The following is an 18,610-nucleotide window of genomic DNA, read 5'->3' as shown; positions in this document are numbered from 1 at the left end:
GCTATATATGCAAGAGGAAGCAACAACCGCTCTGCGCTAGACAATGCTTGACTGGGATTGCTGCTGACGTCCAATAAAACCCCGCAACGAAATGAACTATATCGGTATAGAACGAAGAGAACCTCCAGTTAAATGCAGTGCTTCGACAAGGAAATCCGTCTTCGCCGGGACTCTGATGAAGACAGTTGTCGGGACTTTGTCTTCGTCAGCTGCTTCTTTTGTCGGACTAACGAAAGGATGGCAGGTCCATTCTTTTCAGTCCAAGCTAAGTTATCGCATCTATTCCGCAGTTACTTTTTTCCCCTTTAATTATCCGTTCTCCACATCGCAATCTTTCTCCCTAGTCGCTCTATCACCGCCTGCTTTTGAGCGATTCTGATATTCCTGTGTCGTGGACCCGACACACCAGTATAAGAAACAAAGTGTAAGCTATGGAAACGGAGACATCGCGTGACAGCTCATTACGAACCCTTACCTCGAAGACGTCGTAAAATTAGGAAATTACCTGATAGTGTGGCGCGCTATTTTCAGTCGAGAACAACGGAACGGCGCGTTGATCCCGCCGCCGCTAAAACAAACAAACAAAAACAATGTAGGTTAGCAAGCCATCGAGTAGGGTGAGTTGTTTCATAATTTGACAAGGAAAATTAAACAATAACAAGAAAATTACAGAAAAAAAGTATTGTGTTCTCCTTTCACTATGGCCGCTTTTGCTTTAATTTTTTTGTTTTATTTTTCTCCGTCGAAGCTAAAGAAGGCCATCAAATTTTTTTATAGAAATTTCTCTATCAATCGCGGTACAACGTATTCACCGGATCCCGAAGCCATGGCAAACTGCGTTTCAATTATTTGCCGGCACGTTACCCCCAGCACGCGTTAGAGCTCAGTCTCCTGTCTCTGTGACGAAGGTCAATTAACAGTGGAAGAAATTTCGAAAACCGACCGCACGATATTCTCTTCAGCTGCGTTTCGTTGGGCAAGCTGCCAGACAGCTTTTCTACCCGAGACGAACACTGTCACGGCAAATATGAATGCATTTTACATGACTGCTTCGTACCGTCCTTGCAGGCAGCCGACTAATGTTTAAACTTGTTCCTACTCTTGTCTCTTGTTCAACACACTTCCGGGGCACGAAATGAAACGACACCACTCCCGTTGTAAGATGGATTCGGTCCCTGCCGGCGGCAAGTTATCTTTTCGTCCACTTTACTTTCTTCACATTTATATTCTAAATACTACAGATAACACCCCCTATGCTTTCCTTGGCGTTATTGTATGTTAGTTCTCATTGATATTGTGTCTAACAAAGAAAACGAGCCCTTGGGAGTCATCTTCTTTCCTTCAAGATGGATTCTTGTTGTTTCTTTTTCTAAGTCTATTACATTTATTCTATAGATGGAAATAGCTAGAGAAAAGCAGAAAAAAACAAGAAAGGAAGTAAGTCCTCCCGTCTAATTCATTTTGAATAAACAGGAAAGAAAAAAATATACGAACGCAGTACCGCCGTTTTCGAGAGCTCTAGCTCGCTCAAATAAATCCATGTAGAAAGTGTATAAAGATGTGCTGGCTAGACGTAAGGAATTGCGCCGTTGGAATTTTACCTCGCTGCGCGCTGGGAAATTACACAACGTGAAAGAGGTACTTGCCTCGCTAACCGACAGACTGCATAAGAAACAGTGTGGCTTCTTCAAGATATCTTTGTACGGCTGACGGGCTCGCAAAATGAGTTATTCGCGCTTGGAATGTGTTCATCGAATAAATGTTTCACTCGAAAGCATGTTATTATTATTATTATTATTATTATTATTATTATTATTATTATTATTATTATTATTATTATTATTATTATTATTATTATTATTATTATTATTATTATTATTATTATTATTATTATATTATTATTATTATTATTATTATAGCCGCTGGTGCCGTTCGAAACCGAGAAGCTCAGAGTATTGAACCGCTAACAGTGATCTTTCCACAGGGCAATGATATAGTGTCGCCATCTGGCGAAACCGACGGAATCGAATACGCGCTTCGGAGACAAAGGGATATGAACGAAACAATTACTGTAGAAACATCAGTCGCAATATTTAAACGTGCTCAGTTATGCATTAAATAAGCCATTTCTCAAGCTAAAAAGAACAAAAAAAAAACGCAAGAACGAAGCGAAAGAACTGTACCAAGTTCTAAAAACTGTTCAATCACATTCGTCGGTTTACACAAAGCTGTTCTTTTGTTTACGCGAAATCCTGTTATGTCGGCCTGGCGGCTGCACGAAGGGACAACCCAACAACGGGCGTGAAAAAGCGTCGCGACGCAGCCCAGAATTGAAACTCCAATTGCATTCGGTTCATCCACGTCTTAAACTCTTGCTGCATGTCCGCCACGGTGGTACAATGGTTTCGGTGCTCGACCGCTGACCCGCAGGTCGCGGGTTCGATTCAGGCCGCGTCGGTTGCATCTAGATGGAGACGAAATGCTAGAGGCCCGCGTACTGTCAGATGTCAGTTGTGTGTTAAAGAACACTAGATGGTCGAAATTTTTGGAGCCCGCAATTACGGCGTGCCTCGTAGTCATATCGTGGTTTTGGCACGTAAACCCAAGAAATTATTACAAACTCATGCTGATCAAAGGAAAACAAGGGCGGAATTTTCAAAAAGGTTGTTGTTCGCAAGAACGGGTCCCGAAAGCCGGTTGCCTTTGACAGCAACATGTTCGTTGTTCACTATTGGTCAGTTTGCATTCTTAGGAACCTATTCGGGCTTAAAATTGTTTTGTGAATACGCGCCTAGAAGGCTAATTGACAAGCACTTACGCTGCTCGACCACCTTTGAAAACATTCCGAAGCGCGGTTGCAATCGCGTTAACGATATCCATCCAAATGTTCTTCGCGCTATTGCGGGAATAGTGATATCCATCAGTTTATCAAAAGCTCAACTGAGGTAGACACATTCGTGGAGGCTATAACGAGGTCACTGTATAGCGAGTGATGCTTTTCGCAGCAGTTACGTTGCCTGCATCCTGAAATAATAAATAATAACGGTGCATCGGGGAAAGGAGGCGGTGGACTCGAACCATAAATTTTTACGAGGCGCTCTCGGCGCTCTGTCTTCATTCACCTGTTGCTGTGGGTATTATTGTATTTTAAATTTGCATAGTAAATGCCGTGAAGGGATCACCGATGTGGGCGGAAGATGAAAGCCACTTGCGAGTCCGAAGGGAATGCCTATAGTATCCGCTTCACTGATTCCGTGCACTGGAGTGGGTTAGGGCATGCGTCAGCCAACAAGTAACAAGCGCCGGGGAGCGCGTTCCAGAGTACAGAGGAGAGCTCGCTACACTGTCCGGAACTAATCCTTTCATGAAGCTCTCTTCCAGCAGGTGTCGGGTGGGAGCGATCAGAGGCGGACAATGCAGGAGACACCATTGTCTGGTTGACGCAACTCACTGCTTTTGCCGCATTGCACGGAGTCATTGAGGTGAAACATCGGTATTATAAGTCAGAAAAAAAAAAAAACTTCAAAACATCTTTGACTGTCGTATTTGCCGAGAAATGCGGTGTAAACAGTGTCTCATACAACATATTTTTAATGATATTCCATGAGATGTTAGCCTGGTTTATCACCTGGCTTGCTACTCCAAGTGTCGGGTCATCACTACAGTATATACAGTGATCACAAACAATACGTAAAGTCACAAACACATCCATATATTCTAGAAAAAAAGCGCTGTATCGTGTGATTGTGAGCTACGCGTTTCTTGAAACCTTGGCACGAGTTATCGGAAACACCTTGTGTATCCTCCTGTGATTATTGGCTATCGAACTTTCGAGACACCTAGGCTCTTTCGATAACATGAATCGCACAATTCCTGGCCACCTTGGAGGACATGCCACCACACCTTCACATTTCAATGTTGCTCAGTGCTAGGATAAGGGTTCAATTCATACTCTCATACCCTACGCAGCAGCGATCTCGTTGTGGCTAAATGCAGTATTTTGGCGAAATTATGGCGATTTGCTAGCGGAGAGGTGGCATAGGCAATCGCCTAGATTCAAAGGGGACGCTCATATCATACATCCATTCATCCATCCAAGTGAAAGCCAGCTTCCTGATATAGAATTTACCGCCCAAATCGCGACATAACTGGCACGAGTGCGTCATCCTTCGATTTGGCGGTGTCTCGGGTTTGCCCAGACTGATCGAAGTACAGTGTTTCCCCAACCAATGAGCTCTGTGGGAAGCACATCATCTCGGTAAGTCCCTGGACAGTCTGACATTATAAATGGAGAGACCCTCTGTAACGAAGCAAGACTAACCGCTTTCAAGATTTATAGTGAAATGCAACAGAAGTTCATTCAATTTCTGGAAAGACGTGATGGCAAAAAAAAAAAAGACACTTAGCAGTTAGCTTTTTCTTTGCGAAAAATGTGCAGTGTAGATCAGTGAAATGAGTAAGGCGAATATTCGCTTATATGCGTGCATGTTTCCGTAGCTGTTTCCACCTTGCGTAAGCGTCATCTCCCAGCAACACAGAACAGATAAGGCGCAACACTGTTTTCCCGACTGGGGTCCATACAGCCGCAGGACTGCGCACATTACAGAGCCGCATTCAGCCCGCGACTGCGAAGTTGTTCCCAAGAAGGAGCCGCCCGTATTGGACGTCCGCGAGCTGCGAAGAACAAAGTGGACCATGAAAAGAAAGAAAGAAAGAAAGAAAGAAAGAAAGAAAGAAAGAAAGAAGAAAGAAGAGAAAGAAAGAAGAGAAAAGAAAGAGAAAGAAAGAAAGAAAGAAAGAAAGAAAGAAAGAAAGAAAGAAAGAAAGAAAGAAAGAAAGAAAGAAAGAGGAGTTTACGCTACCCTCTATGCGAACAAGGAGAGAGTCGAACGGTATTGGCCTAGTGTTTGCACCAACCTATAAGCAACGAGAGCGGGCGCGCACGTGCCGGATGTGGTGCCCGTATGTCGTATGTATATATGTATAAGACGCCGCAAAGTTGATCGGGAAGACAGAACGGAGATTCCCTCCGGGGCTTTTCGCGCTACTCTCGGTTCCTTCCTTCTTCCTTTCCGCTTCTGCGTAGCTCTTCTTTCATTTCCGGCTCCAATTCGATCGCGACTTACGCAAGTCGCCGCTTTTGATTGCACACGCTTGCGTACGCAACGTGTCTGTGTCTCTCTCTCTCTCGCCACACACATACACACACACACACACACACACACACATATATATATATATATATATATATATATATATATATATATATATATATATATATATATATATATATATATATATGTGTGTGGTGGTGGGGAGGGGTCCGTACAAAAAAATAGTCATTCGACGTTTCGCCGGGGAACTCTTTACAGAAAACGGTCCCCGGTCGAAACGTCGAAGAAGTGTTTTGTGTTTTCTTTTCTTTTCTACGTTACGTGCGCCTGCACTTCACATTACTTAGAGACCACCGGATCCAAGGAACGCGAACTTGTGCGATATATATATATATATAATATATATTATATATATATATATATATATATATATATATATATATATATATATATATATAGCTCTCTAATCGGCGTACAACGTACTTTTCCCCTTTTCAGCTAGGCCTCCTGTGTTCTTCATTTGTTCATATAGAGAACGGCGCCGCTCATGCGCGAGTGCAACGCGCTGACCGGTGCTGGTCGCAATAACTCGGGTCCGAGGAACAACAATGTGATACCCGCGGTAGCGCGACGCTGCTGCCTATACTCTACGCGGTGCATATTGGGCTCGGTCTTCCGAGACCGAGTCCTCCCACCGAGGCATTTACTTCGGGGCGTCCGAGCGGCGTGGAAACCCGGGCTGGCACGCGTCCCAACTTATGGTCCTCACCTCTCAGATCTCTTTCGTGAAACGCCTCGCAGGTTCGCCTTCGTGTGGATCGTAACGGGAAAGACCGTATCTCATTAGTAGTAGTATTGTTATTTTCTGCCTTTATAGCAAATAATCGTTTTGCTATTGTCGGTTCAATTCTTCTTTGTTACTGTGTTTAAGCATAGTGGAAACATGATACATGTTTTTTTTTTTTTTAAATGCGAAGCATTTCTTAGCGAACTTCTGCGACTTTGAGCGTATCTATCTATCTATCTATCTATCTATCTATCTATCTATCTATCTATCTATCTATCTATCTATCTATCTATCTATCTATCTATCTATCTATCTATCTATCTATCTATCTATCTATCTATCTATCTATCTATCTATCTATCTATCTACGACTTTGTGCTCTCCTGCTCGTTTCGTTAATCGAATTGTAGCGAAGCGTTCCTACTGAGTCCTCTCGTCCTCTCGAGCGCCTTCCAGTGGGTCGTTCTCTCCTCTGAGAGCACGCTCCTCGTGCAGAGAGTCGGCCCCGCTTTGACTGTCGCTGCCGTGCGCCGTCGCTGAGTCCCCGTTAATAAACGTCTTGACAGAATGTACATCTAAATCAGTATGACATAACATGACTGTATGACGAACATGAATGCCGAGTCATAACATGAAAATCATGACATGCATGTCATGAACGACATGATATACATGCCCCAGTCTTGGTGCTCTTACGGCCGTTTCGTTAATTTGATATATACCAAAATTGACACGGCGTGACAAGAGTGTATGACGAACATAACTGACAGGTCCTAACGTGCAAATCATGACACGCATGTCATGTACAGCATGATATACATGCCACGCTCATGGTGCGCTCGCGGCCGTTTCGCTAGCTGAATATATACCAAAATTGGTATCTTGCGACATGACTGTATGACGAACATAAATAGCACGAGTTAACATGAAAACCATGACACGCATGTCATGTACAGCATGACTTACGTGCCACGCTCATGGTGCGCTGGCGGCCGTATCGCTAGCTTGATCTACCCCGGAATTCGTATTGCGCGACGTGACTGTGTGACGAACATAAATAGCACGAGTTAACATGAAAATCATGACAAGCATGTCATGTACAGCATGACTTACGTGCCGCGCTCATGGTGCGCTGGCGGCCGTTTCGCTAGCTTGGTCTACCCCGAATTTGGTATTGCACGACGTTACTGTGTAACGAACATAAATAACATGAGTGGCACGCATTTTCCTCAATAACAGACAAGACAATGTATGCAGCTCTTTGCTGGCTTCTTCGCATTACATCGATTCCCACAATGCGTGGGATCTGGCAGCTTTTTAAATGCGAAGCATTTCTTAGCGAACTTCTGCGACTTTGAGCGTATCTATCTATCTATCTATCTATCTATCTATCTATCTATCTATCTATCTATCTATCTATCTATCTATCTATCTATCTATCTATCTATCTATCTATCTATCTATCTATCTATCTATCTATCTATCTATCTATCTATCTATCTATCTATCTAGCCGCCTACGACTTTGTGCTCTCCTGGCCGTTTCGTTAATCGGATGTATACCAAAATTGGTGTGTCATAACATGGCCTTATTACGAACATAAATGACAGGTCACATCAGGAAAATCATGACACGCATGTCATGAACAGCATGATTTACATTCCACGGCCTTTGGGCTCTTGCGGCCGTTCCGTTAATTTCATATATACCAAAATTGGTACGGCGTGAGAAGAGTTCATGACGAAAATAATGACAGGTCCGAACATGCAAATCATGACGCGCATGTCATGTGCAGCATGATTTACATGACATGGTCTCGGAGCGCTCGCGGCCGTTTAAATGGAGGGATACATACGAAAACTGGTATGACGAGACATTTCTGTATGACGAACATAACTGACACGTGGTAACATGAAAATCATGATATGCATGTCATGTATGACATGATTTACATGCCACGCTCATGGCGCACTCGCGACCGTTTCGCTTGCGTGATATACACCAAAATTGGTGTAACGCGACACGACTGTATGACGAACGTAAGTGAGACGTGGTAACATGAAAATCATGACATGCAAGTCATGTACGACCTGATTTACATGCCACGCTCATGATGCGCTAGCGGCAGTTTCAGTAGATTGATATACACCAAAATTGGTATTGCGCGATGTGACTGTATGAAGAATATGAATGATAGTTGGTAAGATGAAAACCATGACATGCATGTCATGTATGTCATGATTTACATGCCACGCTCATGGTTCGTGCGCGTCCGTTTCACTTGCGTGATATAAACGAAAATTGGTGTTACGCGACACGACTGTATGACGAACGTAAGTGAGACGTGGTAACATGAAAATCATGACATGCAAGTCATGTACGACCTGATTTACATGCCACGCTCATGATGCGCTAGCGGCAGTTTCAGTGGATCGATATACACCAAAATTGGTATTGCGCGAAGTGACTGTATGAAGAACATGAATATCAGTTGGTAAGATGAAAACAATGACATGCATGCCATGTAGGTATGTCATGATTTACATGCCACGCTCATGATGCATTCGCGGCCGCTTCGCTAGCTCGATGTACACCAAAATTGCTATTGCGCGAAGCGACTGTACGACGACGGTAAATGAGACGTGGTAACATGAAAATCATGACATGCATGACATGCACGACATGATTTACATGTCATGCTCATGACGCACTCGTGCCGTTTCGCTTGCTTGACAAACCAAAATTGGTATTGCGCGACGTGACTGCATGATGAACGTAAATGAGAGGTGGTAACAGGAAATCATGACATGCAGGTTATGTATGTCATGATTTACATGCCGCGCTCATTCTGCATTCCCGGCCGTTTCGCTAGCTTGGTATACACCAAAATTGGTTTTGCGCAACGCCACTATATGACGAACGTAAATGAAAGGTGGTAACATGATAATCATGACATGCATGAAATGTACGACATGATTTACATGCCATGCTCATGGCGCACTCGTGGCCGTTTCGCTAGATTGATATGCACCAAAATTGGTATTTTTTGTTGTTCTTTCGTTTAGAAGGGTTGCTTCTCGTGTGAGTGGGTCATCTGTAATCAGTATACTATAGCGCGTCACGTATAAGAAAGAAACACGACACCCACGTAGAGACAGGTAGCGCCCACCTGTCTCTACGTGGGTGTCGTGTTTCTTTCTTAAATGTGACGCGCCAATACACGGTACGATTATGGTTTTTCCCCCTTCGCTTATGATAAGTAGCAGGCTTTTTCAGAAGGTGTTTGTCATCTCTCGTTTGCCGATATGCCGGGTCTAGTCCTGCAAGTCACGTTTTGGCTTTGACCTGTCATCTATGTATTTCTGAAGGTGACAATAAAGATTATATTATTATTATTATTATTATTATTATTATTATTATTATTATTATTATTATTATTATTATTATTATTATTATTATTATTATTATTATTATCGTGTGTGAATTGTGCACACGGCCACTGTACACCATGTCCTTTCTAACTGCAGGCATTGCTGGATTATAATAGAGGAGAAACGCGGCGCGCGCGCTTACATGTCAAATCGTGAGGTGCGTTTCTCATGACGTCCTTTATGTGACGAAAATATTGCAGGTGTCTCGCTTCGTCCCTGCAAAGCGGTATTGATGCCTGAAACATACTATGAATGAATGAATGAATGAATGAATGAATGAATGAATGAATGAATGAATGAATGAATGAATGAATGAAACTGCTGCAACTTCGAGGTACAAGCGGCCGTTTTTTTTAGGCGAGCGGCGACACGGTCTCCCGAAGCACTCCCGTCGCCCTTCGAACCCGCGAGATAGATTGAGCCGCGCGAACCCCCTCCGCTAATGCGCGACAGCAATTTCCTGCGCCGAGGAACTCCAAGGGGCAGCGTCGATCTAAGCGCACTGCAGCACCTTACTTCTCGGCACTTTTCGCGCTAAGCCTTCAAGCTACCGTGCGACACCGAAGGAAGAAAGAACACCGAAGATACAAGGACTCCAGGATGGAAAAGACGCAGCCTGTCCCGCTCTCTCGCTCCTCATAAACAGTCCCTGCCAAGAACTAAAGGCACCGTAAGCCAAGGAGAAGGCGGCGCTGGCCAGAAAAAAAAAAAAAAAAAAAAAAACGGGCAAGCCAGCGATCCATGGCCGGCGACCCATTAGGGACCAATCTCCTCGATAACGGCTCCAAAGCGCCGGCACAAGCGGCCGGGTCCGCTACGCCTTTTCAGGATCGACGGAGGATCGAGGGCCCACTTGAGATTGCGGTTCGCGCTTGTATACGCCGCCACTCCAGGCCTCATAAGCAGCCCCGGCGCGTTTCACACAGCCCACAGCGTTTCATTGCTCCTTTCTTTCATTCGCGCCGCCTCTTTCTCTTTTCTATACCGCGTTACGCTACGTTTGCTCGTCGCCGCCTCGGCAAAGTGCAGCACTCAAGTCGCGGGCCGCTTGCGTCACGTCGCGCCGTCCATGGACGCCGCTCTGAAAGCGTCGTGTGCGTGTGAGGTGCGTGCTTAGGGGCCAGAATTTGTTCCTTTGTTCTTTTCCTGCAAAACTCCCGGAGGCGAAACGAGAAGAAAGAAAAACATTGACGCGATAAAGAAAGGAACGGCCTTTGTATATAACGTAAGCATAAGAAAAAAGTCGTTCGAAGTTTGGCCAACGCACGCAGCCTTTTCGAATACGTGAGCGCTAGCTATAGGCTGCCTGCGTGTGCCGTCGACGGCCCGCCGCCTGCAGAGCCTTCACCCAACGAACGTCGAGGGTAGACCCGCGTTCGAAAAGAAAGAAACACGAAAGAAGGGAAGCAAAAAGGAGACGAGAAAGCAGAAGCAAAACTGGGTCATTGATCGCTTCTATTTCGGGACTCTCACCGCCCCCCAGCGTCCGACCCAGCGGCGATCTGCTCGCGTCACACGCGCATTTCTATAACGCGGAGACAGACGCGCGTATACTCTCCACTGCACACACCCTCCCTGACCCTCTCTCCCTCCTCCGTATAGCTACCCCCCCCCCCCCCCCTTAGGCCTCCGAACTCCGCCGTCCAGCGCCTGAACGTTGGTTGACCTTTCCTTTCTCATCTCAGGTCCTAACTTCGAGATCGAGCGGTCGCTTCAACGTTTTCCAGTAAGGGTGCAGGAGGCGGGGATTAAGGGCCGACGACGTTGTCCTAAGCAACAACAGATATACGGTGGCGACGTCGGGCGCGCCTTCGCCGTCTCTTGGCGCCCTTTCACTCAATGTATGTGAAGTACGGCATCGGTCTTCAGCGCCTCTTATGGGGCCAGCGGTCCCACGTCTTCCTGTAATCCAGATTGAGTGTCTATAACACTTGCGTGAGCGCCAAACGCCGCTGGACTACCCTAGCTGGACATTGGAACGCCCTTCTTTCCCCGTGAATCTTTCCCTCCCCGTACCCTTCCCCCTCCCCCCCCCCGTTACCTCCTCTACCTTATTCATCCCTCTATTTACCCATCTGCCTCATGCGAATTCCTCCTCTCTGTCAGAGTAGACTTAAACCAGATAGCATTCCCTTCGCTCCTTCCGCAAACAGCTAATAGACAGAGAAGTAGGAAAATGTCTTGCGCAGCTCGAGGTCCGACCTTAAGAGGCCATCCGGGAGTGTGCTAAGAAGGTAGAAGAAGCCTACTTCACAGTACGTCCTCCACCCGCTCCTTATCCTCTTGACCCCTTCCCTTGAAAGTAGGATAAAGTTTTTCATTCTTTCCGTTTCATGACCGAACGCTTCCCTACCGCTGAGCGCCAGCGCTTCATCCCGGCAGCCGGGTCGCTCGTCAAAGGAACGAATCCCAGCGCGCCAAGCTCTTTAAGCAAACGTCTTTGCGATGTGCTACAGAACTCACGTTGATTATGGCTACCTTTATTGGCGTCCTTTTCGCAAACAGAGCGGTGACAAACAGCCACCAAGCCTACCTGATCTAATCAAACTTTGCTGCATCTAGTGCAGTGACTCGATAGTTATCCTTATATATATTTTCATTGCTCCATTTTAGCCTCAATTTCCATCTACACGGTACTGTTATCTACGCCTTTAATGAATTCGATTCCATCAATATCTTCCCTGCTGTTCTTTCCACCGATGCTCCACACGTTAAACGACCACTGCCAGCGTTCTATAGCTCCCACGGTCTTGAAGCGCAGCAAGACAGGCAACGGGGGTAGAAATTAAAGAAATGAAAACAAGAGAAAAGATAAAAATAGAGCTAGAAATAAAAGCAGCAAGACGGTATTATGCTGTCACGTGGTTATGACGTTGAAGAAGGCTGCAGCAAGAGTGAGAAATACGCAACTCTTCATTGAGCAATACACGCTGTGCGCTGATAGCGGCAATCACTGTCGTCGGCCGGCGGTAATCTGATCTGCGGTAAGGCGCGTCGGCATTTATAGATGTGGCATCGAAAATTCTAGCATTATCGATGGTGGTCGCGTTAGTTCCAAAATAAACTGTACTGTTCGTGTAGCGCGCTCAAGCTTATCAGAAGAATCTAAAATAATCGGGAATGTTCGACATTCCGGCGCGGCACGCGCAAGGCAATGATTACACGTGTAACGGGTCTGTTACATGAAAATGGAAAAAAAGAAGCGCTCGTGGCGATATTATTCTGCCGCACGGGTTTTATATTGTTGCTGTTTAGCCTTATATACGGAATGCTCTCTATAGTGTCGAAGCGGTGTCCCATTAATGGGCACGACCTTAACCTTTTTACAGTTTAGCTTATGTATGGCTAGGGTAAAATAAGATCTTCGTGCCCGCACTCAAAAACTCCCGAGGCTCCGAGACGTGAAGATGCCACCCTCTATGAGGCGCCGTAGCAAACCAGTAAGGCATGTGCTGACATCTGATGCAGCTAGAGGAAATCTAGGAAATCACCCAATGCAATACTCCGTTTAATAAATCAGGTGCAACGCTGTGGAAGCTATGCAAGAAGTTCGGTCAGCAACATGTGTAAGTCCGCCCGTATCAAGCTTGGATTTCGTCGTTGTAAACGCTCATGTGAGCCAAGCACGAGAGTGCGCGTGAGGCTTCGCGAAGGGCTACAAATGGAGCACCAAGAACGAAAAGAGACGCTAAGCGATTCAGGACAAGCTTTTGACAACTTTATAAATGGCTTGTTTTCAATTTCTAAGACACAGAGCATCTTCATTTATTACTCAGCTTAATAACAAAAAAAATCGCATTACGGGTGGCAAAATCACTGAACTATTTCTTGTTGCGAACGCATCTACTGCAAGAAGTCTCGCTAACTTCCATAGCGTTGCACCTGACGTATGAAATGGAGTATACACAGCTTACAGATTGCTTGCATTGACGTCACTGAAACCGCCGTGTTGGAGCACCAGCATGGGGGGATGCGACGTTTGCGACGTCACATTAATGTTATCAAAACGACACACGAAAGTTATTTCGTTGTTCACGCACCGAGACGTTCCTAGCTGCCACGTCGTCATCACATTGAAGCAGTTCAACCAAAACTCGTTTGTCGTCAAAGACACCATAGTGGAGTGCCAGTACGTTCAGAAGCTGCGTGCATGACGTCACGTTCAAGCTATCTATACTTGCCACCCACTGTGAGGAGGCGAAGAGGTTTGTCTCGTCCAGGCTACGCAAAATCCTGGTTTGGTATCGTTGAGCATGAGTTGCGACAGGAAGAACACGAGTGGTTAGGACTCCTGAAGAGCAGCTCGCTTACAAAGCGCAACGACGCGAACTAGTACCGACGGCGGCGCGCGGCAAACACCACCGAAGATCATGCCCGAAAGGCCCGTAACCAGCAGGCCAGACGGTATCACACGTGTCGCGAATCGGAGAATGCGGCGAAAACACGAGAGTACCATGCCTGTAAGCACGATTTTCGATCACAGACATGCTTGTCATCCACCTTTGCAGGGCGGAATGGCCTTGTTTTTATTCGTCGAAACTATCATAAATTTATCCATCACTTCTCGACGTCGCTCTCGATGTAACTGGAATAAGGGAAAGGGAGCAGAGTGGGAAGTAGGGAGAGGAGAACGGTAGAGAGTAGTGCGGTCGTGTTAGCGGCATTTACAGTGCGGTCCACTGTTAAAGGGAACACTCCAATGAGCACCTTTCATATTGCTGGCCCTCTAACAGCAAGTGTACAGGGAAACACTGTTCATGCACTGCACGAGTCTGTCAAAAAGAGGCAGAACTGTCAACCACCAGTAGTTTTATGCACATCTAAGCCACTATGTTTTTGCAAGAGAGCAAAATCCAATCATGTCCTGCACGCAAGTGTTCCCTTTAACAGTGGACCCGTCTGTACCTAATACAAGCAGCACAGATATAAAAAAGCCCTTAAAAAAACGGTTTGCCTCAGTAGGGTCCCTTTCCCTCGCTTGTATAGTTTAGCGGATAAAAAATGATGCGTATGTAGTTCGCCTTCACATTGTCCCAGAAAGTATTCCCATTAACCACCGACCACAACATCCATCTTGTCTGCAATGCATGACGGTGATGAATTGAGCTCTGAACTGCCGAGATTGTGCAGCAATCGGTCACGAATCGACGTAAACGGAATGAACTTGTACGTATATACGAGTTGTTGCCAAAATAAGAGCGAATAGGTCGTTCGTACACGCTGATGAAATAACGCTTCTTTATATTTATTTTTTTCCTTTCCTTTAAAGCGGAGCTGTTAAGGCTTTTCGTTCCGCCGTTTTGCGTGACCAGAGAACTAAGCTGGGCTTAGCGCGTGCAACGCAATAACTGGGCCGACGCGCGCTCTTTGTCCTCTTCTTCACCTCCGGTCAGGATACTTTATATATAAATAAAGTTTGCTCCTGGGGACGTACATTCGACAAATGAGGAGAGACATAGCACATTTTTCTGTATCGCCTAGTAGTTTGGCGGATAATAAGGTCTGTGGCCAGCACCCCCATTGAGGTTGACACGATGGATGTGCAATGTTCCTATCCCAGCGTGTGTCTTCTGAAAAAAAGCTATATAAAAGTACGGAACAAATAAACGGAAAAGAAAGGAGAGAAGAACTAGACAGGAACAGAGAGAGATAGATAGGACCTTGCTAATTAAGAGCTTGTTAATTAGGATCTATCCAATTAACACCACGTTAATTAAGCCCTTGCTAATAATCTAAGTCGGCCACAAGCTCCGCAGTTAGTCTAGCCTTTCATCACTCGTGCAAGCTGTCCACATTTTCTCCCCTTTCTTCCTTTTTCTTTCTTTCTCATTTTGCTGATTTAATCATGAACGAATGAATGCACAACTTTATTTGCCCCTCTATTCGCCGCTTTCTCATTCAGAAAGCCATTCTTAAACACCGTTTGTGTATACTATATCGCTGTTATTTCATCAGATGACCAGTGACTCCTTATTGTTACTTTCGGCGCCTGCGAGGCAAATCTGGAGACTGTAGAGGCCCCGCCCAGATGACCGAAGTGTGACAGCCGAGTGCGAACACGACTAAAGAAACAGTCTCGTTCACGTTCTCCAGCGGTACAGTGCCTAGGACATATACAGTATATTCTAGGGCACTGTATCAACAGCGGGGATGATGACGTCAGCCAAGAGTGCGAGCCCATTGGTGCCGACTCGCATTCATCCACCTCCGAAGTGTCAACGCCGCTGCCTTCTGAAGTTGTGCCAAATCGAGCGCGCTGGTGATAAGCACATTTCTAGGTTGTCAACAGTGCGTGCGATCTCGGAAGCCGCCCCTCGCGTCAGCAGTCACATTTAAGCATGTTGACATGTTGCGGAAAAGGCCGTTGAATCCGGCGGCCTCCATAAAAGGACAAAGAAGACGAGGATTGCGCGTGTGTCGTGGCCTGGCCTGGCCTGGCGTGCTATTTCGGACACTGTCATGTTTCGCCACTGTTGTCGAAATCCCGCCATCGGTCAACTCTGATTGCCCCAGAGGGGCCTCTCTGATTGGCCTAATATACCGCCATTACGAAGTTTGACAATATGGCGAAATTCGACAGTGTCCAGAATAGCATCCGTCAACGGCTGGGCGCGGCTGCCCAGGACTGACGCTTGAGGAGCTGCACTATACCGCGTGGATACGGTGTGCGCCAGAATGTGTATCACGCCAGCGTTCCGTGGACGCACGGACAGACGATTTATTTATTGATTGATCAGATAGATAGATAGATAGATAGATAGATAGATAGATAGATAGATAGATAGATAGATAGATAGATAGATAGATAGATAGATAGATAGATAGATAGATAGATAGATAGATAGATAGATAGATAGATAGATAGATAGATAGATAGATAGATAGATAGATAGATAGATAGATAGATAGATAGATAGATAGATAGATAGATAGATAGATAGATAGATAGATAGATAGATAGATAGATAGATAGATAGATAGATAGATAGATAGATAGATAGATAGATAGTTTTGGGGGTTTAACGTCCCAAAGTGACTCACGGATAAGTTCGACCATCTGAAGTTCTTTGACGTGCACTGACATCGCACAGTACACGGGCCCATAGCATTTCCCCTCCGTCGAAATGCTAGATAGATAGCTCCGGTCTTAAAGATGGCCCCTTCTCATGCTTTCGCATCTAAAGAAAGTGCCAGTGTGAACATACGGCGATGGTTAATGCAGACGAAACTGAACATCAGAAGAAACGCAGACCTGCCTGAGTCAGACATTGTGCAGATGTACAAATGTATCGTTACCAGAAGCTGCGCTGTCGCGTCTGCTCGTTGGAAGGAAGAAAAATCTGGCACGTCTGAACGAATTTGAAACGACGCAAAAAGTGTCTCAGTCGTCGCTCTCTAACGACATAACGACGTCGTTTTCGTCATTGTCGTCAGTTTCGATGGCGCTCATGAAGAGCTCGTTTTTTTTTTCTTCTTCCTTCGTTTCCTAAAGCTCCGCTAGTTTAAAATTTGCACTCACAAAAGGCAAAATAAAAAACACCCGACCGCGTTCTAAAATGCCCGAATTATGTTGAGTATCCCACTGGTTCTGGTGTTTTTTCTTGTTGTTTTTATTTGCATAGATATAAAGAAGTCGTTAGCCACCGCGTTTGCCACCAGCAGGGTGGTGAGGCGCATACAATGTAGTTGTTTGGCGTCCCACTTCGCAAGCGATGCTAGGCGAATCTATACGCTCCGCAAGGCATCGGTCTGAAAATTTGTTCAAACACAGATTATCACTACCGTCCAACGGGCGATTGTCCCCAGCCGGCGTTGTAACGGTTTATCACTACCGTCCAACGGGCGATTGTCCCCAGCCGGCGTTGTAACGGTTCTGATTAGCTAATTGATCAGATTCGTTTGATTAATTGGGTAATCAATCAATTGATTGATTGATTGATTGATTGATTGATTGATTGATTGATTGATTGATTGATTGATTGATTGATTGATTGATTGATTGATTGATTGTGCACACAGTGCACAGGAATGCAGGTCAAAAGGCAGCTCCAGACTCTGCCCCACAACAACAAGGTCGTCGTCGTCTTCATCCATTCGGTGTCAATGCGGCGCCCGTGCAAGAGTGACCTTTCCATGCCCGTGACAATATTTCAGCAATAACAATTTTGTGCTCGCCTGGTTGATCTCGGCCTCGCCAGATGGCACCACCTAACCGGCCTCTCGGGGGATTTAGGCCTCTCACGTTTACACCTTCAGTACTCTAGGTCACTCTAGCTTCGGTCGCTCAAACAACGTGGTCGTACTTGGCGCTCACACTTCGGCTTATTTTGACCGGCAGCTGGAGTTTCCGTAAGGCGGATATCGCGAGTAGCCAAGAACAAAGGTGAATTCGCGAGATATGGTCGTAAACGTAAAATGTATTTTGCGAGTAGTTTACGTTCCGTGAAAGCAAGTCTACGCTCCGTAAAGGTTCGCGCATGCGCAGATTCCATCCGGTATGCCGGTAACACGGCAACGTGAAACGTGTACAGACTTAGCTTGTCTGTACACTTTTTGTACGCTTTTTGTACTCAATAGACGTTTTTAGCTCAAACGCCTCTTATAAAAACCTTCGGTTAGCTTATGTCTAAGTAAAATAATGAATAGATATTATTTGCACCGCGCACTCGTGCTGTAAGTATTTAGCTTAACTCTGCAACGGCAACGTATTCAGTGGCCGCACTATTGCCAAAAACCGGGTTTAGAGGAAATGCGAAGTATTTCCGCTAGAGCTGTACACAAGGTATATATCACAAGGCACATTGAGGGTTCCTCTTTATAGACCCAAACTGTCGCAATTATCTCGTACATTCGACATCAGTAACAGACAGACAGAAAAACATTTCGTATCCGGCGTGTTTGCGGACTGGGTCCCGCCTAGGTGTCGGCTAGGAGGAGAGGTGCCACTTCCGCTTGTACAATTTTCCAGCTGCCTGTCGCGTCTTCTGGACTTATTTGCATTTTTCCAGCAAATACATTTTAGTGATCATGACGTGCACCAATAGCGCGTTTGTCGGTGACCTTGGGTAGTTGAGCGTTGAAGTCAAACATATGTTGGGGGAATCAACAAGTAACGTTAATCATGCGCTGGCAGACGTGAATTCAACCTAAAGGAGGCTACCCTGTAGACAATGTTAAAAGGTAAGTGTGCTTTCGTTCATAGTTGCGCGTACTTTCGCTGTACAAAATAATTGAAGTGATTTTTTTCAACACCCCTTCGGTATTTGAGTGACATTTTT

General features: G+C 45.5%; 1 long non-coding RNA gene across 2 annotated transcripts in view; it reads left to right on the top strand.

Moving 5' to 3' along the window:
* LOC119394019 (uncharacterized) overlaps positions 1 to 18,610 on the top strand; it is a 218,210-nt gene that overhangs the window by 188,354 nt on the left and 11,246 nt on the right. For both annotated transcript variants that reach the window (XR_007416064.1, XR_007416063.1), the window contains one exon: positions 17,352 to 18,512. This is a non-coding gene — a long non-coding RNA (uncharacterized LOC119394019). The remainder of the gene's footprint in view (positions 1 to 17,351; positions 18,513 to 18,610) is intronic.

This window comes from Rhipicephalus sanguineus, chromosome 5 (genome assembly GCF_013339695.2).
Source record: "Rhipicephalus sanguineus isolate Rsan-2018 chromosome 5, BIME_Rsan_1.4, whole genome shotgun sequence".
In the NCBI taxonomy this organism is placed as follows: domain Eukaryota; kingdom Metazoa; phylum Arthropoda; class Arachnida; order Ixodida; family Ixodidae; genus Rhipicephalus; species Rhipicephalus sanguineus.
This window is presented reverse-complemented; position numbering and strand designations above follow the sequence as displayed.